Genomic DNA, 20,688 nt, shown 5'->3' with positions numbered 1-20,688 from the left:
CGGAGAAAGAAAACCAAAAACAGAGATGCATGGACAGGAAGGGAAAGAAAAACGGAGGGATAGGAAAAGGAAACGGAAACATGAGCCGACGGGAAAAGAAAAAAAAACATGGACAGAAAAGAAAAGGACAAACAAATTGTGGACTAAAACTACGGACGAAAAAGGATGAAAAAATGGAGAGAGCTAGACAAAAAATGGAAAAGAAATTTTGGTTCTTTAATAATGTATACTAGAATTATAGCAGTGCATTGCAACAGAAAGGAAACAACATCCGACAAACTCAGTATAGGCTGAATGGCAACAAAAATCAAGGTCGACGAACACGTCGGTGCTCTGTCCACTGCGGCGGACTGGTGCATATTGCTGCGTTAGGATTTGACGACAGCGAAGGATGGGTGAACGCATTGTATAATCGTTTACGTTGGTATAGTACCACGATTGCGTGGTTCTAGTCATAGGCTGGATTGAAGTAGTGGGCGCCCATCTGCCAAATTGTTTGGAATTTCCAGTTTCAAAACTAACACATTGATTTTATTCAGAATTTTTCTTTTCGTATATACAAAACACATGAGATGTGGACATTGTACAAGATGCATGCCGTGTTATTTGTATTTTTGGATCCTAGTGGTTCAGTAAAATACTCATGGACTGGCCTTTAGCGAGTTCACCTCAGTCATTCCATGACCGCAGCATGTCACATTCGCATGGAAAAGGTCATCTACCATCTCAAAGCCTACCTGACTGATCTAGTGTTGCCCAAGACTGCACACTGGCAAGATTTCGCACAAGCATGAGCCAAAATCAGCAACCAAGTGCTTTGCTGCTGTGGATTGGACCAGAAAGGACTCTCATTGCTGATTCTACACAGCAGCTGGAACTTCGATTGGCAAGATTTTTGACAGTGTGTGGCCGCTGGGAGCACGAGGCTGGTGGTGTCCAGGGAGGCTAGATGAAGGTTCTATTCATTATTAGTCACTAATAAAATGTTACTTATATTAAATTGTATATTTTCTTAGTTTATTTTCTATAAAATAGACATAATAGATATACTTCGAAGACTATATCTAATTATCATAAACTTATTCCTTTTTTGCAAGGGATTGACATATATTTTTCATCCATATTCTAATTTTAGTTTGCACCGCACCTATTTTAATATCCAGCTAGTTTGAAACCTTGCCATTAACTCTGGTGGCCTTTGTTGCATCACATATTTTATGAAGTCATGAATCTATTTTTTTCAAATTTTATTTTTATTGACCGGTACAGATTTTTTTCTCAAGTTGAAACTCTTGTGCTTATTGTATCTTTTACTAAGTCTCATTTTGCACTGTTTTAAAAAAAGGATCTTAGGTCATAGAGTACATTCTTAAATACTACAATAGCATACGCAATCATTCGAAACTTGCATTATATCACTTAAGATAAGTGTTAGAGTTTGAAATGAGATCTTGGATGGGGGTAACAGTGCTAACATCAAGAAAATTTTAAATCTTAAGCCTCTTAATGATCGAATTTTTACTCTAAAGCAATGTTAAAGGTCCGGAAAATATGGCCACCAGTAGTGTCGCACAATTCTGAAGATGATTGAATGTTCCTATCAAAAAATTATATGTGCATTTATAATTATACTATCAATATAAACATGTCAAACATTTATTTAAAATATATAATATATAAATATATATAAAGTAACAACCTATATAAACTATGTCATGATTAATTATATGGTTTTACAAAATTTGTTAGTATCATTAGTATATGAGTGGTTAAGGAAACCATTTTTTTATGAAACATAACATATATATTTATTGCTCATGTATGCCGACACAGCGTGTATGCTCAATTAGTCAAATCTTAATATAATAACACTAATAGAAGTGGGTAATGCACAAATATACATGCTCTATGGTTATTTAGAAATAATAGGGGATTATATTTATATGTAGATTTTGGAAAATAATAATAATTAGATGAAAATTGGGTTACATAAATTATCTATTATAATAGGAGTACTTGGGCAATTAGACGTAAATTGGGATCTGCGATAGATCATGTTTCTTAATGGTATATGTGGGTAGTTTAAATATAGAGTCAAGAGTTATTTTATGTTGTTTCACACAACAGCGGAGGTGGGTAATTATTTAGAAAATAGAATAGATCCAATACCTATTATTATCAATGGTGATTAGATTATACCAAATTGATGGTCAAATGTTCTAAATTTTTGTGAGAATTTCTAGGATTTTTGTTTTCCTATTATGTCTCGCGAGGATTAAAGTGGAAGTTCCATTAAGGACCTCTAGGTAGCATCTCTGGTATTTATCTTTTTCTAGCGTGATATGTATTTAGTTGAAATATAATCTTATAAGATATATAAAATCTTGTTGCATCCCTTTGTGCAACTTCATGAATTTTCTTTTTTTTAAAGAGTTTAATGTCCTAGTAGTATTGTTGCTCTCATGTTAATTAAGTTGAAAAACTTAGATTGCACCTTAGCACCGAACTTGTTGAATTTCATATCATAGAATTATATGTGTATAGTATTGTTTTATATACCATAGAGTGCTAAAAATTAAATTACCAATATAGATATGACACAATGTTTCAGTTAAAAATATATAAAATTATTTAAACTAACAACTTATGAAATAGATAATTATCCTAATGTATATATGTTTGCTTCATATAGATGGTCATTCATAGTTGTATAATTTAAAGTGAATTGTCAGTGATTTGTTATTGCTATGTGGTTTGTTAATTAAACATTTACCAAACTTATAAATATTAAAATAAAAAATTATCCTAATGTATATATGTTTACTTGGTATAGATGGTCAAACATAGCATTATGTTATTTAATTTCACAGTTGATGAAGTTTGTAATTTAGAAATATATATGCCTCATACTTTATCGATATCAATTTTTTTTGTAATAGCACATATTAGCATTTACATATAGATTTGAGAGATGTGGGGTAATTTAGATGCAATGTGAGGGGGTTATTAAGAATTATGTTTCATAATGGTAAAGTTTATAATTTAGATACAAATTTAGGGGTTATTTTGAATTACTTTTCATAACGACTAGTGTGGGTAATTTATATATAAATTTAGGGGGTTAGTTTGAATTATCTTTTATAATGGTAGAAATGGGTAATTTAGATGTAAAATTAGAGGGTTACTTTATGTATTTTCGTAATGGCAGTGGTGGGTATTTTTTTTTACAAAATTACAACAAATCCAATGGCTATTATCGGAGATGATGATGATTAGAGTCTACCAAATTAAAGGCTGGATATTTCTGATTATTGTAAGAATTTCTAGGATTTGTCTTTTTTTTATAGCACATCTGGTGAGAATAAACGTGATACCTCAGTTTGGGCCTCTAATCAGCGATAGAAATAGTAAGGTTGTTACAGACCGGACAGGCCTGTTCTCGAGGGTGCAGGCTCGATGCTCGAAGCGGCGGGATGCCAGAATGAGAAGCCCTACCTGATAGAGGTCGGCGGAGCGGCGCTGTGAGGCTAGAGCCAGCACAAGGGACGCGCGGGCCTCCGCTCCATTCACATAGGCGTACGCGGCCACGAAGACCGTCCGCAGCAGGCGAACAATGTAAGGCAGTTTGGCTTGGGGCTCATAGCGGCCGCGGTGAAGCGGAGCACAGCGGTGGCGTGGCTCCACGCCCAGACTGAGGATAGGAATAATACCGTGGTAGGGAGCACTTGTTGAGACGGCATCAATGTGAACTCTATTCCCTGTCCGGCCGGGCCCCCTAGCCTAGCTGTGGCCAGGTTTAACCTGGCTTTCATGGTGCAGCTTCTCGTGGGGGTGTTTGGTTTCTACGGTAATTTCTAAAATTTCTGTCACATCAAATATTTAGACATATGTATAGATTATTAAATATAGATTAATTATAAAACTAATTACATAACTTGCGACTAATTTACGAGACGAATCTTTTAAGCCTAATTAGTCCATGATTTGACAACATGGTGCTACAGTAAAAATGTGCTAATGACAGATTAATTAGGCTTAAAAAAATCGTCTCGCAAATTAGCCTCCATCTATGCAATTGGTTTTGTAATTAATCTATATTTAATACTCTTTATTAGTATTTAAATATTCGATGTGACATGAATTTTAGAAACGATTAAAGAACCAAACACCCCTAAGTAGAGCTGTGTTTGTTTGGCTGTTAGAGTAGCTGTGGCAACCTTTGCATCCAGGAAATGGTAGCCTTACCACCCATCCTTCCCCTGCTCTCCCCTCATACAGCCTGTTCGGGAGGCCATAAACGATCATGGATTATTTACTGCTGGCTGGTTAGATGTGAGAGAAAAACACTATTCCCGACTGGAAATTTACGATCGTTTACGAGCAAGCGAACAGGCTAGTCATTTCATCGAACACATGCTAGGCAACGAGCAGCAGTAGCACCACATGGATGAGCAGCCGGCGCCGGCCACATCTGGGTGCGGTGAGGCAGAGAAGCGGAGCAGCGGCGGCCACCAATCTCTGCGCCATCAGCTCCTCCAGCACCACGGCCACGGTCCCCACCACCACCACCACCGCTCCCCGTCCATGATGACGGCCACCACACGCCTCGACACCACGCCGTCCATGCACCAGATCCACATGGAGTCGGAGCAAGAGGAGACCCACCAATCACTGCGCGTCCTCAACCCCTTCTTCACCACCGTGGCCGCCCAGGCTCCCTCGGCGAGGACGCCATGGTAGCGATGGGCGCGGCCGCGGACGTGGGTGTCACCACGCGGCTTGACCTTCCTCGCTGTCCCCTCCCCTCCCCGCCATGGGGGATCCGATGCTGCCCTCCCTCATGCCGCCGCAGCCGTAGGCTGAGGAGGCGGGCCTAGGAGGATGGGGAGAGGTGCGGGTCGGCAGCCGATGAATCGTCGGTGAAGTGAAGGTGATGGTAGCGAGGAGGAGGAGACGGCGGTGGAGGACGCGAGCCATTGGTGGAGGTAACCGTATCGCTCTAGGGGGCACACGGCGCGCTTGAACGAGCTGGCCCATGAAAAACGAAGGGAGGATTCAATGTCCTGGGGCCTGGCCCAAGCTGGTTTAAGTTCCGTGTAGCGCATGCTCCAAGGCTGGGCCAGGTGCGCCAAACAAGGGAGTTGCAGCCTAAGCCCCATTTGCTTGGAGGAATCTGGATGAATTTGCGAGAGGAAATCAGCCATGAATAGTAACTTTTTTGCACCATCTGAACGGGGCCTAAGGGCGTAGCCGGGCCATCAGGCCACCCTCCCAAACAGGCACATGGCAGAGGAGAGCGGGGCGATTAAGCTGCATACGATGATAACTATCAAAATGGACTCTAAAATAATGCTACAGAACATACGTACGAAATCTTTAAAAAATTGAACGCTCTGCACTACGCTCACTCCAGCACAGCGATCGGCCCTACAAACCCACTACGTTGTCTCCTCCATCTACACCGCGATAGGTGACATAAATCCTTAATTCCTCGCTTCGCTCGTTGCGGCTCACCGCACCGTCTGTCCGCCCCAAGCCACCTCGCGGCAGCGCCCCCATCCCACGTTGAGCCACGACACATCTGACGCCGCGCCATGCTCCATTCCCTATCGCGCCCACTCCACCTCATCGCGTCGTGCTCAGTCCTCGCCCCTACGCGCCGTGCCCCGTCCCTCGCCGCGTCAAGGTGCTATCGACGCCGTCGTTCCCCACCAGGAGGTCATGGCCGCTGTCGACACCGGTGCCACCATGACACTCGACCTCAGCTCGTGACAACATGAGATCCGGAGTGGCTAGACCCGGAGCAGGCTTCTTTGTTTGCACCTCGCGCTCCCTTCCTTCCTCGAATGTTGCAAGCGCGTGTTGCAAGCGTATGTTTCAAGGTTTCAGGCGTTTCATATGCATATTGCGAGTGTTTTATATGGATGTTGCAAAAGTAGATCGGGGTGTTTCATATGTTGCAATGTCTATACACATATGTAGCAAGCGTCTGTCCCAAATGTTTCAGTTGTTTCAGACGGATGCTGCACGTGTTTTATCTGCGTGTTGCGTTTGTTTCACATTTATGTTGCAAGAGTTTCATTCGGATTTGGATGTTGCATATGTGTTCATGCATATGTTGCAAGTGTTTCATCTAGATGTTGCGTATGTTTTACAATAGCTACACACGTGTTTCTCTCGTATTTCAGATATATGTTGCAAGTGTTTTAACTGTTCCAGACATATATATGACAAATGTTTCCTCTAGATGTTGTAAAAGTAGATCTGGTGCTGCATATATTGCAGTAGACCCTATCTACAGCAACTGCCTGCTATAGCTGCTGGACCCGCCTGCATGAGCATGGGTGTGGAGGGGGTGCGAGCGGCAGGCATGGGAAACCGTGCGGGCGCAGATTGAGATGTAGCGGGCATGGGACATAGAGCGGCGTAGGACACGAGCGGGCCCGAGACGCCATGTGAAACAGGCATGCGACGTGGGCATCCAGACGCTAGCCCCAGCCCGGATGTAAGAGCGCTAGCCTTTCTAGTATATTTTAGGTGTAGATAGATAGAAGAAGATATAGCAAATGTGTATGTATGTTGCAAGAAACTCAATACATATTAGAATCAGACTCTATATCATCGCTAGACGTAAGTTATTCTAACTCGTATGAGCACGCTCATGAGTCCATGCATATGAGATACGGAGGGTAGGACCCAATACGTCTTGAAATTAGACTTTGTGTCGATCATCGCTAGACGCGAGCTGTTCTAACTCGTATGAGCATGGTGCACGTGTCATATAAGTTAAGTTCGGACGGAAGAAACTCTCTACTGTTTGATTAGAGGGAGGTGGATCAAAAAATGGGATGAAATTTTGGTTCTTTCATATATTTAATTTGGATAATAAGATAGTAAATCTGGACTCATCTAGTGATATTCTTCAACTCAAATCCAATGACGCAGCTAGTTGCAATATATGTTTTAGAACTTAGCGATGCCGACAACCCCCGTCGAAGCATCACCCATTAACCACAATAACAGGTTCTGAACATGGGAAACATAGCGGGATCTAACTTCGCAGAAACTTCTCAAGTTGAAAGAGCATCAACCATCTTCTCGTTGAAGATGATCAAGGGACCTCAATATGGTACCACCAGTACCAACTATGTTGAAATTGGAAGTCGGAATAACTTCCTGAACTTCGAAAGATTGGAATCCAGCGAGCCGATGACACAGAGATGCAAACAAGGAACACGGTCATCCCTACTACTCGCGTTAACCCTACAACAACCAAAACGACGTGAAGAACGCTAAGACATTCACATCGGAACTACTATGACTAGACTGGATGATGGAAGGTCCTCGCTTCTAGAGAATGACGGTGAGACCGATGCCCAGGAAGAAGAGGACTGACGATGATGGTGCAAGAGGGCCTAAGGCGGCAATCATAGAGGAGGCAACGACATGCTAAGCATGAACATGGAAGAAGATGGTGGCATCTTCAGCAGTTCCAGTCAGCTAGGAGTAGATCTTTTGACATGGGCAATGTCAGGAACTGACGACAGACATTTTTTTGAAAGAATCAGACATAAGAGCTACCGATTGTATCAAAAAGAAGAAAACAAGCACTACATAGAGCAACAAAGGCCCCCAAAAGGACCTCGCTATGACAAATAAGTAAAAAAACAACAAGCTAGTAACTAAAATAACTATAGATAACGATAGGTTGGATTGGGACGTCAACTTGTACTGCCTCACCATAATTCAAAACCACAATACCACTCTACAATTGAGATATAAATTACTATACAATCACAACCGCTCCGCAAGCACCATACCATCGCCCACCGATTATCATGCTGCAAAAACATCACCCAGGAAGACAAAACCATCAAACCAACATACCATCGCCCTTGTTAGCGTCATCGTCACACCAATGTCGTCCCACATAGTCGATCCAATTGCTGCCATGCAGGGCTGGCCACCGCAGTCTGCTAGTCACCGCGTCAACAGATCCGCTTGCGCCGCTTATAGACGTTGTCAAACACTAGACTAGTCATGTCATGCAGAGCTAGCTGAACTTATGACAGCCATTATTTGAGGATTGCAAACCAAATTATAATAACCATATAAGGATAAAATTTACAGTAAGAATGCCTTGTGCTCTCACTACCTCCTCTCTATCTAGAAGTTCCTTCTACAGTAATTATTGAGCTGGCTATAACATCACAAATTACTTCAGTTTCTTTGTCTAACAGTAAAACTTCGAGGTTAGAGCATTGCTGGTTTCATCCATCTTCTCTAGCAATAAAAGGAAGGAGAGTAACACCAGTTTTTTTTTCCGGCAACTCTACAACTACAAGAGAAAAGGGGCATGTGGTCTGATTCGTTTCTTCACAAATGAATAATAGTTGCACTGACCAAATGTCTCCGTACGTGCCTCAAGATCACAGAGGAAGATAAAAAGCAGGGTCGTACGTTTTGTCTATAACAAAGTGGTGCCACTGTAGCAACCTCAAGCATCATTATCCGACCGGCAGGTTGCTCCCATTGTAAACAAACAAGTGCCGAATGAACGGTCACAAAGCAAATTATTGTTGCCACCTCCAAGAACAACATATCGAGTGTCATCAACAGTAACATGTCAGACACTCAGACTGCACCTTTCCCTTGTTTTTAGCCCCTCGGCCTCCGTTAATCAAAGCATCACCATTAGTTGCGGATGGTAGTTGCACATCATTAGTTGCTATAATTAAATTGATCCCATGTCTATTATTGTGATCAATGATTAAGTACATACTCCATCTGTCCCTGAATAAATAGATTCCTAGCAAGTTTAAAAAATATCATACTACCCTGCATTAATTGAAGTAGTTGCACAATTATTCAAGTTGCATAATAATTATAGCATTTTCTACACTCATCCAGCTGCAGAACTCAAGCTTGGAAATATGAAAGGACTTCGAGGAAAATAAATGGACCTATAGATTGTTAAGGCTCTTAGAGATTTATTTATTTGTAGACAATTTTTTGTGCTAATAATCTATTTATTTAGGAGCAGAAGAGGCATTCTAAATTGGTGTACGGATGTTTCTGATTTTTGTAAGAATTTTTATGATTTTTCTAGTACACTTCGTGAGGATTAATATGGAGACTTAATTAGAGCTTCTACGATTTTACCCAACCTTAAGTGGATGCTGCAAATTACTCCCCTATTGTGAAATGAATGTAATTCTAGCATAGTACTCCCTTCGTTCTAAATTATAAGTCACTTTGATTTTTTTGGTACATCTATTTTGTTATGCATCTAAGTATAATATTATGTTTAGATACATAGCAAAATGGATGAACCAAAAAAGTTAAAGCGACTTATAATTAGGAACGGAGAAAGTAGTACTTAGTCAAACCATCTGGAGTTTGGCTAAGTTTATACAAAAAATATCAATGGGTTCACCATGGAATGTATTATCATAGTATACATATTCTGTACAATAAACAATACTCCCTCCATTCCAAATATAAGATGTTTCGCTTTTTCTAGATATTTTCTTTTACTATATATCTAGACATAATTTATATCTAAGTGCATAATAAAAGTTATATATCTTGAAAAGCCAAAACATCTCATAATTTAGAATAGAGAGAGTAATACTACTTTTTTCACTTCTCCTATATTTCTAGTGCCTGAATTTTAAGACTATTTCAGGCAACACACTTATACCTCTAACTAGTACAAGTAAATTGTTACTTTTATGATTTGTTATTTATGTTTGTGTCATAACATATTAAATTTTGTCATTGTCTTCCTATAGAAAACAATTGCAAATTGTTAATTGCTTTTTCTGCCAACACAAGTCAGATTTTGTCGGGTTTGTGGTTTTGTGTAACGGTTTTTTTATTCTCGGTTACGAAAATTGCAGATTACGTTTACAGAAATTGCAATAAACAAAATCTACAATTTTAGTATAAAATATTTGCAATAACCGTCGCCTGAAAGGAAACTAAAATCCAGGCACATGAATTTTAGCAAATCTCTTTTTTGTAAATTTAGTTAAACTTTAAGTAGTTTGGCTAGGTATAGAACTAAAATTGCAATCTTTTTTGGTGGGGCGGTGTCCGTGAAATTTCAATAGTGTTCTACTACCTTCGTCTTAAAAAATATGCAAATTTAGGTTTGATTAAAGTCAAACTACCTTACTTTAACTAAATGTGTAGAAATTCTTTTGATATGTAACTCTTAATAAATATAATATAAAATAGGATAATTGTCTGTTGGACATTCAAAGTGATGGACCTTTGCTGGCGGATATCTACTTTGGAGCATTTTGCCACAAGACACTCTCGTTCGGTGAAATTAGGCCATAGGATACTGCAGACTGGTTGCAGCCGATTGAGGAGAGAGAACAGTGGTGAAATGACATTCTTGCCCCTGCTGCTTTCTTCTTCCTCTCTCCCTTTCTCTTTTTTCTGTTTCCTGTCCCCGCCACCCTCTCCGCCTCCCGCACCCACCGTCACGCATCACTCCGTCGTGGGCGGGCGCGCCTCCAACGCCCGCGCCTCCGACACTGACTCCTCCTCCTTGTCAAAAAAGTGGTTGTCACACTAGTGCACTAGTACACGATATGCTTGCATTGACTATCTTAGAGTCAACGTGTAACACCCTAGGTGTTAGGCTTGCATAATTGCAATTGCATGAGCATAAGCATCAAGCATTTATATATGAACTTTTACATATGAAACATACAACTGAAACACGTGAAACATGCCTTGTTATTCTATGTTTCATTGCATGTATGCTTTATGATTATGTGTGGTTAATGCAAGTGGTAATGTTTGGTCACTAAAACACCTTAGCTACACTTAGGATGCCTAATGGAACAATGTTCCTGTGGATCACCTTACCTAATTAAGCTCCTAAGTGATGACATGCTTAGCTGACCTAGGAAGTACTTACGTGTGACCAATGTATGAAATGCTTGTGGGACCATAGGGGTACCCTAAACATGTTTAGAATATCATTAGGAACAACTTTGGTATTCATGACTAAGGCTAGTTTGGTCTCTAAGTCATATCTATTGTGTAAATAATCAATTTCTTGTTGCATGTTTGACTGGAGTTGAACTGCACTTTAGAAACTCTGCATGGATGTGCACCCTAAAACAAAGTTGTAGTACTTGAGTAGTGTAACAACTTTTATGTTTGGGTCATAGGCTAATTCAGCTCCTAACATGCTTGAAATTGGCTCACAAAAATCAATGCAGTGTTGTTTGAAACTTGAAAAATATTTCTAAGTCAAAACTGAGTTTACAGTTTTGATGTGTCCTACTTTGTGATGATGTAACTTCTAAACCATTGTGAATTAGAAGATGATTTCCAAAGCAATCTTGTAGCCATTACATAGATCTACAACTTTTATTTATGTATCTTTTGCTAACTCGCCACGATTTTAGAGTTTAGAGGGGAGAAATTTTGCTGTCAGGCGACTGCTGATGAGCCTAATGGCCATCTTGGCCTGGCCATCGTGGCCGACCGAGCGCTGGCCGCTCACACCAGGTGGAAGCCATACACCAGCATTGGTCCCACCAGTCAGGCCGTCGCGGACACCTCGACGCCCCGCGCCTGTTGCTTCATTTGCTTATCCCGTTCGCTTCTCCTTGCCTCATCCGAGCCACGCGAAAGCAACCTCTGCGCCTCTGTCATTGCTGCCGAGAGCGCCGTAGCTGCCTAGCTCCCTCGCCACCGCGCCATTGCTGCCTCCAGCTAGCCAATAGCTTCACCGTCTTCCTCTCTACCTCTTCGACGTAGTTGCTGGACCGTGCAAGCCACAGTGAGGGCAAATTTTGCCGTTCTTGTCCTCACTGGAGTCGCTGTATCCATGGTCGCCATCACGACGAACTCGCCGCTGCTCTGCTCCCTTACCCATTCTCCTTCCTTCTTCATGTTAGCACTAGCTATGGGTGTAGCCTAGCCTTGGTGGTGACCTTACGATGAACAGTTGTCTCACTAGAGTTGAAAACGACGCCGCGCTCTCACCGCCGCACTGCTGCGCACACGGGTGACCCTCGTTGGCGCATCCACCCAAACCCTAGGTAGCCTTGGTAGTTCCGCCTAAGCACCCTGAGTCCGTAGCCGCTCTCGCCTAGACTTGCCATGGCCGGAGATGGCTGGTGCACCTCCGCGCAGCGCCGCCATGCCGCCATAGTCGGCGGTGAGCTATCTCCGGTGCATCTCCGCCTTAACCACCTACACCTATAGACGTGGGAGAGGGTGAGGATCATGATGGTGGGGTCTGTTTCACCGGAATGTTTGTCGTCGATGAGCTAGCACCGGTCAAATCCTCCCCTATCTCTATATGGCTGTCATGTGGGGTCCCTTCACTCTAGGTCTCGCGTGTCAGCGTCTGTAGTATTAGGTTTTGTTTATTTCTTTTCTAGAATTTTGTGCTAACTTTGAAAAATGATATCTAGAGCTAGGAGTGTCTAAATTAAGTGAATCAAATTTTGTTGGATTCCTCATGAAGTGTGGTATTTGATAAAAATATGATGCACTATTTCTAGTATTTTTCTAGGAGAATAAAATAGAGCTATATAAATGCTTTTTAAATAGTTTCAATCTTGTAAAATGTATAACTTGAGCTTGGAAAGTGATAAAAATGTGATTCCAATTTTGTTGGTCTTGTATTATCATGTACTACCTGGAAAAAATATTGGTTGCATAGTGATCTTTCTAAAATTAGGAGTTTGCTATTTATCTTAAATAAATGCTAGATTCTTGTGCTATTTTTCATGGTAAAAATGTGTATCCAATAAGCATGAAATTTATTGCATAGTGTTCTTGTGTTATGATGTAGCTAATAAAAATATGAATTATGTTGTTTGGCACTTTTCAATGGGATTTCCTATTTATGCTATTTTAAGCCCTCCTGGCTTGTCATTTTTGTGTAGGATGTTCTACTTGTTCAAATACTATGAAATTTATACAATAGCCTATTGGGGACATGTATAAGGTACTATAATTGTTGTGGAATTTACTATGCACTTTTGCTATATGTTTATTATTTCACCTAATTATCTAAATAAATTAATAAAGGCATGAAAAGAATTTATTTAGGAATGGCCACTATGTTTTCTAGTGCTCATTTGATGTATGTTAACTGTTGGTAACCTTGGTGGTGCTCTAAGTACCATTCTTGTACATAGTGAAATATCATTTTCCCTAAAATTCACTTATAGTGACTTTTCTGGATAGATTTTAGAGTTAAGCAAATTACATGGTGAAGATGATGTTTGATATGAATCTTGTCTATAATAAAGTTATAGATAAACTCACTTATATAGCTCGTGTTAAATTTTTATGATATTTGGCTAAATATTTTATGAGTTATGACTGTTCAAAGTTGGTCTTCAGAACTAGTTGCTCTCTGGAATTTTTGGACCAAGTTTGATAAATATTCCTGTTTGGCCTTGTTAACTTGGGAATCATGTTGAGATCATTAAATAAAAATTGTAGACAATTTCATAAGCTTTCTAGATTATCTTGTTGCATGTCTTTTGGGTCAGTACAACTCCAGTTATGAGTGAAACTAGCAGCTGTTGTCTGCAACCCTGAATATGTGAATGCAGTGAATGACTTGATTGCTTTATATGAGTTGATGTGATGATTTAGATGCTTAGGCTAATTAAGATAAATTGTTAGTTGCAGGTGCTTGACCTCTAACTGAAGATGAACAACTTTATCATAGGTTGTTAGAGCTTGGTGAGTGTGTAGTACTTATTTTCAAAAAAGTTATGCACCTACTCAGTAAAATAAATATTAATCATATATCATGATGTCATTCACGTGTCCATCTATACATGGCTGTACATTTCATCATCACCTTCCATCTCTTTTGCATTCACGACTCTCATGCTATGCATATGCATGTAATAGGTGTTCTGGAGGGAGTCACTCTTCTAGAATTCAAACAAGGACTTTTGGAGCAGCAGCAGTAAGTTCAGGAGCAGGAGGTGCAAGCCCCAGAAGGAGGAGCCAATGAAGAAGAAGTTCTTGAGTGCCCGGATCACCAACCTTCATCTTTTCTAAGCTGGAGGTGCAGGCCCCAGAAGGAGGAGCCAACAAAGAAGTTCTTGAGTGCCCAGATCACCAACCTTCATCTTTTCTGAAAGGCAAGCCCTAGAGCATTCTAAGTCTCCTATGTTTTAAAAATGTTACTTTGAGTATATTTATATGTTTAATGCATTAAGTGATAGGAGTTGGATGCAAACACTTATTGCATATCTATCTCTTCCTTGTCTAGTAATTGTACCCTGAATCCTATTTAGGTCCAGGAGCGAACCAATGCTTAGCCATGCTTAGACCGGTAAAGTCAGGTGATTTCCTATCACCTGTAAGATAGGATGATATCTGATCATGGTTGGCTATATTTGCTATCATGAAAATAACCATGTATTAATAATGAATGGAGATCGGGCGGGATGTCGATAGAGAAACAACAAGGTATGGAGGTCTTGTGTGTGGATCTATCCCCGTCTGTGTCGGTTAAGGACCGATTCGTTGTATGTCCTTATGTCAAGTTGAACGCATGCCTATCAGTTAGTTGGCCAGATAACTCATTTCGGCCATGAAGCCGAGTAGCTCAACTCAGGCCGGAAGCCGGGAAGTGAAAGGGCGCACTCTAGTGGAAGTAAGGATGTGCGGGAAGCCATTGGCTTAACTCCGAGGGCATATTGACGTCCTGGCAGAGTGGATTCCCTAAGAGTGCGACGCTGCTCGGGCCCGCGAATTTGTTCCTGAGCTGTACCAAAGGTGACCCAAGGCGGCCACTGATCAAGTTGCTTGGGTGTGTGTTAGGAATAATTCCTCAACTAGTAGGAATCTATTCGAGTCGCCATCTCTACTGGGTAGTGAGAACTTGACTGAGCAGCGACAATGTAGAGACACTTAATTAAACTTGATGGTTATAATGATGATGATGATGTTACAACATTATACCAGATATGGTTACTAATGTTTGGATTCTAATCAAGTGCTTGCTCTAGTACAGGTGCTAATCTAGATGATAGGTTTAATATTGGTAACCTGCTGCTTAACTCAAAAGTTAAATTATGCTCTTGTATCATTAAAGATTTTACGCAAAATGGTTGTCAAGCGAGATCCACCGATAAGGCCTTGCATACTCCTTGGTGTTATTTATTTTTAGTTTACAACGGGTAAGTCTAGCTAAGTAAATTCTCGTACTTAGGGTTTATTCCCTCTTGTTGCACATGACATAGTTTATAACGGTTACTGCAAGTATTGTCTCCACCCTGCTGGTGATGAAGACTAGATCATGGGCATGATCTTCTATGTTATCTTATCATGATGCTTTTGCTAGATATGACTATGGAACTGGCTTGTATTTGAACTAAGTGTGTGGGATAGTTTCCAACTACTTTGCTTCCGCTATTTGTGAACTCATGTTGTAATAACTATGTGAACTCTGATATATGAGATACTTGTGAACTACTTGTAAAATGGATGTAACATGTGGCTTGTTATGTTGAATCATGTACGATCTTGGTTGCATGCAAGTTGGTTTGAAATCCTTTGTGGTTTCAGTTGACTACCGGGTTTATATGGGTTTAGGTATGATGGTTTAATCACTCTAGTGATTGCTTTTGTGCTTGTGCTCTCATAAATTGGTCGATTCTGTTACACGATGATGACATCGATAGCTCCTGCTCCACCCCGTTTGCTAGTGCTCCATCCAGCATCGGACGTCCCCACACCATCGGCGATGGAGGCTACTTCTATAGCGCGCTGGGGCCAGCCCCATCCACCACCTCCTCCTCTCGGCCTCGTCCTCGGCCACCTCAACTGCCAGCACCACCGATAGGCCACGTGGGTGCGCGGGCGATGCGGAGTTCGAGTTTGGCGACCCTGGCTTGAGCGCAGAAGCCACCACTACCGAAAGGGGAAGGGGAGCGCACGTCGGTCGGGGAGGAGGCGCCTGCGTGCCCACCGATTGAGGGCACATGGTGGCGCCGCTGGGGGAGGGGATGGGAGGGGATTGCTACCGGACCCTGCCCCCGTACCTAGATCTCGACCCTAGAAGCGACGACGATGACGACTGTGGCGGCAGCCACAACCTCACGCCCTAGAGTGCATCTGTGCTCCACCGCACGCGGTCCATGTTCCTGCTCCACAGCGCATCGCCGTGGCTCAAGCTGATCAATGTGCTCATCCCGGCACCGGATCTCGGCCCCGCTACCGATGCGACTAGGGGAACACATGGGGAGGCCGCACCATCGGTCACCACCTCATCCCGCTTGTCGTTGTCCTCCTCCACATCGTCGTCCTCCTCTTTAGCCACGGCAGCGGCGGCGCGTGGGTCCCGGAGGTGGGTGTTCATTAGGGACATGTGAAAGGTCCTTGTATGGTTTTGGTAATTGAGTGACAACCCATGCTAGACTTAGTGAACAAACATGTGGATAATTTAGCTTCACTAGCATTGAAATCAATTAAGTATAGATTCTCATATCTAAAGCCATTGAAGATCAAATTAGAGCCATCTACACTTATGATTTCTACATCATCTACTCCAAATATGCATTTGAATCCAAGATCACACAATTGAGCCACGGATAGCAAAGTGAAGTTCAAGCTCTCTACTAGCAACACATTGGATATGCTCATGTCATTGGATATTGCAATCTTACCATGCCCTTTGACCTTGTCTTTGCCATTGTCACCAAATGTGATACTATCATAACTATCATTGTCATTGGTGTTGATTGAGTTGAACATTCTTGCATCACCGGTCATATGTTGAGTGCACCCACTATCAAGAACTCAATGCCTTCCTCTGGCTTTGTAATTGACCTACAAAAAAAGATCAATTCTTTTTAGGTACCCAAACTTGCTTGGGTCCTTGAAGATTAGTGACCAAGCTCTTTGGCACCCAATTGGCTTTCTTCTTTGAGCCCATCCATAGTTTACCAATGAACTTAGCCTTGACACTATTTGTACCCTTAGTAAGCACATAGGAAGAATTAATCTTAATGGAGGATACATTTACATTTTTGCTCTTGTTCTTGCACTCATGCTCTTTATGACCAACTTGCTTGCAACTAGTGCAAAACTAACCATTGTTCTTTACAAATCTAGTTTTGTGAGGAGCAAAAGCCACCTTACCTTTCTTGGGGGTATAGCCCAATCCCTCTTTGTAGAGAGAAGCTCTTTGGCTACCCAAGCACATAAGCAAGCGGTCCTCACCACCATAGGCTTTAGTTAAGATGTGAGTGAGCTTATTGACCTCCTTCTTGAGGTTCTCATTCTCAATCATTAGTGAGGTATCACAAGTAAAACCATCACTACTAGATGAGGTGGAAGTAGAAGTACTATAAGAAGGGTTAGCAGGAGCAACAATGATAGGCATAGATAATGATTCATCAATTATATCACAAGTTATGCCTACATCACAAGTCTCAACATGCTTCTTTTTATTTTGATCATTAAGCAAAGAGGAATGAGCTTTTTCAAGCTTCTTGTGAGCCTTGTCAAGCTTCTCATGGGCTTTCTCTAGCCTCTCATGAGTTTCTTTGAGCTCATCAAGGGCTTGCTTGAGGGCTTTTACCTCCTTATTCAAGCTCTTGCATTCCCTTCTCTTAATATCAAAGTGTTATTTAGCATCTTCTAACATGTCAAATAATTCATCTTTAGTAGGTTCATCATCATCACTATCACTATCATTTTCATTATCATGTTTATCATTACTTCCATCATCACAAATTTGTACCTTAGTGGCCTTAGCCATGAAGCATGATGGAGTGTCAAAGAGAGAAGGCTTCTCATTGAATGCAATGCTTGCAAGTGCCTTCTTCTTTGTGGTCTTGTCATCATCATCACTTGAGGAAGCATCACTATCCCAAGTGACCACATATGAACCACCCTTCTTCTTCTTGAATGTCATCTTGTCCTTCTCTTTCTTTTCTTTTTTGTCCTTCTTATTCTTCTTGTTGTCATCATCATTGTCGCTATTGTATGGACATTGAGCAACAAGATGATCTTTGCTTCCACATTTGAAGCACCTTCTTGACTCTTCCTTGTTCTTGGATGAAGATTTCTTTCTTCTAGCACGGTACCCTTTCTTCATCATGAATTTGCCAAATTTCCTGACAAAGAGAGCCATCTTCTCATCATCATCATCATCCCATGAGCCATCATCTTCACTTGATGTATCTTGCTTTGCCTTGCCCTTGGATGATGTGGCTTTGAATGCCACGCTCTCCTTCTTCTCATCTTTCTTCTCCTTCTTTTCTTCCTTCTCATCATCATCTCTATATGTATCATCGGTCATTATATCTCCCAACACTTGGTTTGGTGTCATGGTGTCCAAACCGCTCCTCACTAGAATAGTGACCAATGTGCTAAATCTTGAAGGCAAATATCTCAAGAACTTGTGGGAGAGGTCCTTGTCCTTCACCTCTTCTCCAAGTGCTTTGAGATCATTGACAAGCACTTGAAGCCTATGGAACATCTCCGGCACACTCTCATCCTCCTTCATCTTGAAGCTTGTAAACTTCTCTTTGAGAATGTATGCCTTTGCACTCTTCACGGCTTGAGTACCCTCAAATGATTCTTCTAACTTCTTCCAAGCCTCATGAGCCATCTCAATATTCTTAATTTGCTCAAATGTTCTCTCATCAATTGCATCATGAATGGCACTTAGAGCAATGTCATTGTTTTGGAGAAGCACTTCTTCAGCCGCGGAGGGATTCTCTAGATCACCAATCTCAATTTTGGTTTCTATCACCTTCCACACTTTTCTATTGATTGACTTGATATGTGTGGTCATCTTTGATTTCCAATACGGATAATTTGTGCCATCAAATTGGGGTGGCTTCTTGGTGTTGTTGATTTGAGTCATTTTTACACCAAAGGTTGTTAAGCCTCAAATCACGGTGACCTTGGCTCTGATACCACTTGAAAGGTCCTAATGGCTAAGGGGGTGAATAGCCTATTAAAAATTCTACAACAACACTTAACAAACCGGTTAGACAAATATGAGGCGAAGCAAGTGTTGCGCTAGCCTACTAAAGTAGCAAGACACCAACCACAATTTTAGTTTATATAGTTTCTATCTACACAATAGCTATGTCACTACACTAAGTTAGTGTGCTCTCAAAGGCTAATTAAAATGCCACACTAACCAAACTAACAAGCTCTCACAACTAGCTACACTAAAGAGCTTGACAACTAGTTTGCGGTAATATAAAGAGAGTGAGCAATTTGTTTATACCGCCGTGTCGAGGAAGGAGCCAATCAATCACAAGAATGAATACCAATGAAGACCAATCACCTTGGAATCAAATGATGACACAATGATTTTTTACCGATGTTCACTTGCTTGCCGATAAGCTAGTCCTCGTTGTGGCGATTCACTCACTTGGAGGTTCACGAGCTAATTAGCATCACACGCCAAACCCTCAATAGGGTGCCGCACAACCAACACAAGATGAGGATCACACAAGCCATGAGCAATCCACTAGAGTACCTTTTGGCTCTCCACCGGAGAAAGGTCAAAAACCCCTCACAATCACCATGATCAGAGCCAGAGACAATCACCACTCTCCGCTTGACGATCCTCGCTGCTCCAAGCTGTCTAGGTGACGGCAACCACCAAGAGTAACAAGCGAATCTTGCATCAAAACATGAACATCAAATGCCTCTAGATGCAAACACTCAAGCAATGCACTTGGATTCTCTTCTAATCTCACAAAGATGATGAATCAATGATGGAGATGAGTGGGAGGGCTTTGGCTAAGCTCACAAGGTTGCTATGTCAATGCAAATGACCAAGAGAGTGTGCTTACCCGGCCATGGGGCTTAAATAGAAGCCCCCACAAAATAGAGCCCTTGTACCCCTTCGCTGGGCACAACCCGGGGTGACCAGACGCTTCGGTCATATCGACCGGACGCTGGACCTCAGTGTTTGGTCACATTATGTGTGCCATGTGTAATGGGACGGGGATCCTAATCTTCCGTCAGGTGATGGTAACTATCGTTGTGGCGGAGAATGACACACTGATTCGGCTTTAGATCGAAAGATCGAACCTTACAATCTTAGCACCACAGCTCCTCTGGTTATCAACCAAGTCACAGACCAGGTTGACCTCGCCAAGAAGGCTAATTCCTGCCTGTGCAATGAAGAACACAAGCAAGAATAAGAAAGAACGCAACCAAATTGCAGATGAATGATTATCTCACGAAGTTGGGGTCTCATAAACCGATGAACGGCAAAACTGTTCTTGACAGATTAATCTAAGCAAAACCTAAACCCTAATGACGGTGGCGGCGTATGATTATAAAGGTCTTAGGGTCATCGCCTACCCTGGATGCGCCCCCTAATGGGCCCAAACACGATACATGGTCCAACGGACCAAAAGAAGGTGTCGCAGCACCCTAGCAGATTCTGGACGCTGACTTGTTTCAACGATTCCCATTGATTCCGAAGCGCTTTTGATGTGAAACCACTTGGATTGGTTTCCTTATCAAATTAGCTTTCTATCCATATGTGGATCATCAAAAACAAAGTCTAGATGCGTCCTGAGTAACTAGTTTAAGGCAGACCGGTCCTAGATTCTGAGGCAGACTCGAACTTGAGTTGCTTTGGACCTCCACCTCGGGGACTCGAACCGAATTAGTCTTGGGCCTCCTTATTGACTT

The 20,688-nt window shown here is 41.7% G+C and overlaps 1 pseudogene; it reads left to right on the top strand.

Annotated features, from left to right (window-relative positions):
* Nucleotides 1-4,443: 4,443 nt before the first annotated feature.
* LOC136544182 (uncharacterized) overlaps nucleotides 4,444-20,688 on the top strand; it is a 29,791-nt pseudogene continuing 13,546 nt past the window's right edge.

This window comes from Miscanthus floridulus, chromosome 3, assembly GCF_019320115.1.
Source record: "Miscanthus floridulus cultivar M001 chromosome 3, ASM1932011v1, whole genome shotgun sequence".
NCBI classification, from domain to species: Eukaryota; Viridiplantae; Streptophyta; class Magnoliopsida; order Poales; family Poaceae; genus Miscanthus; species Miscanthus floridulus.
Note: the sequence above shows the minus strand (reverse complement) of the source record. Positions and strands in the feature narration are given on the sequence as shown.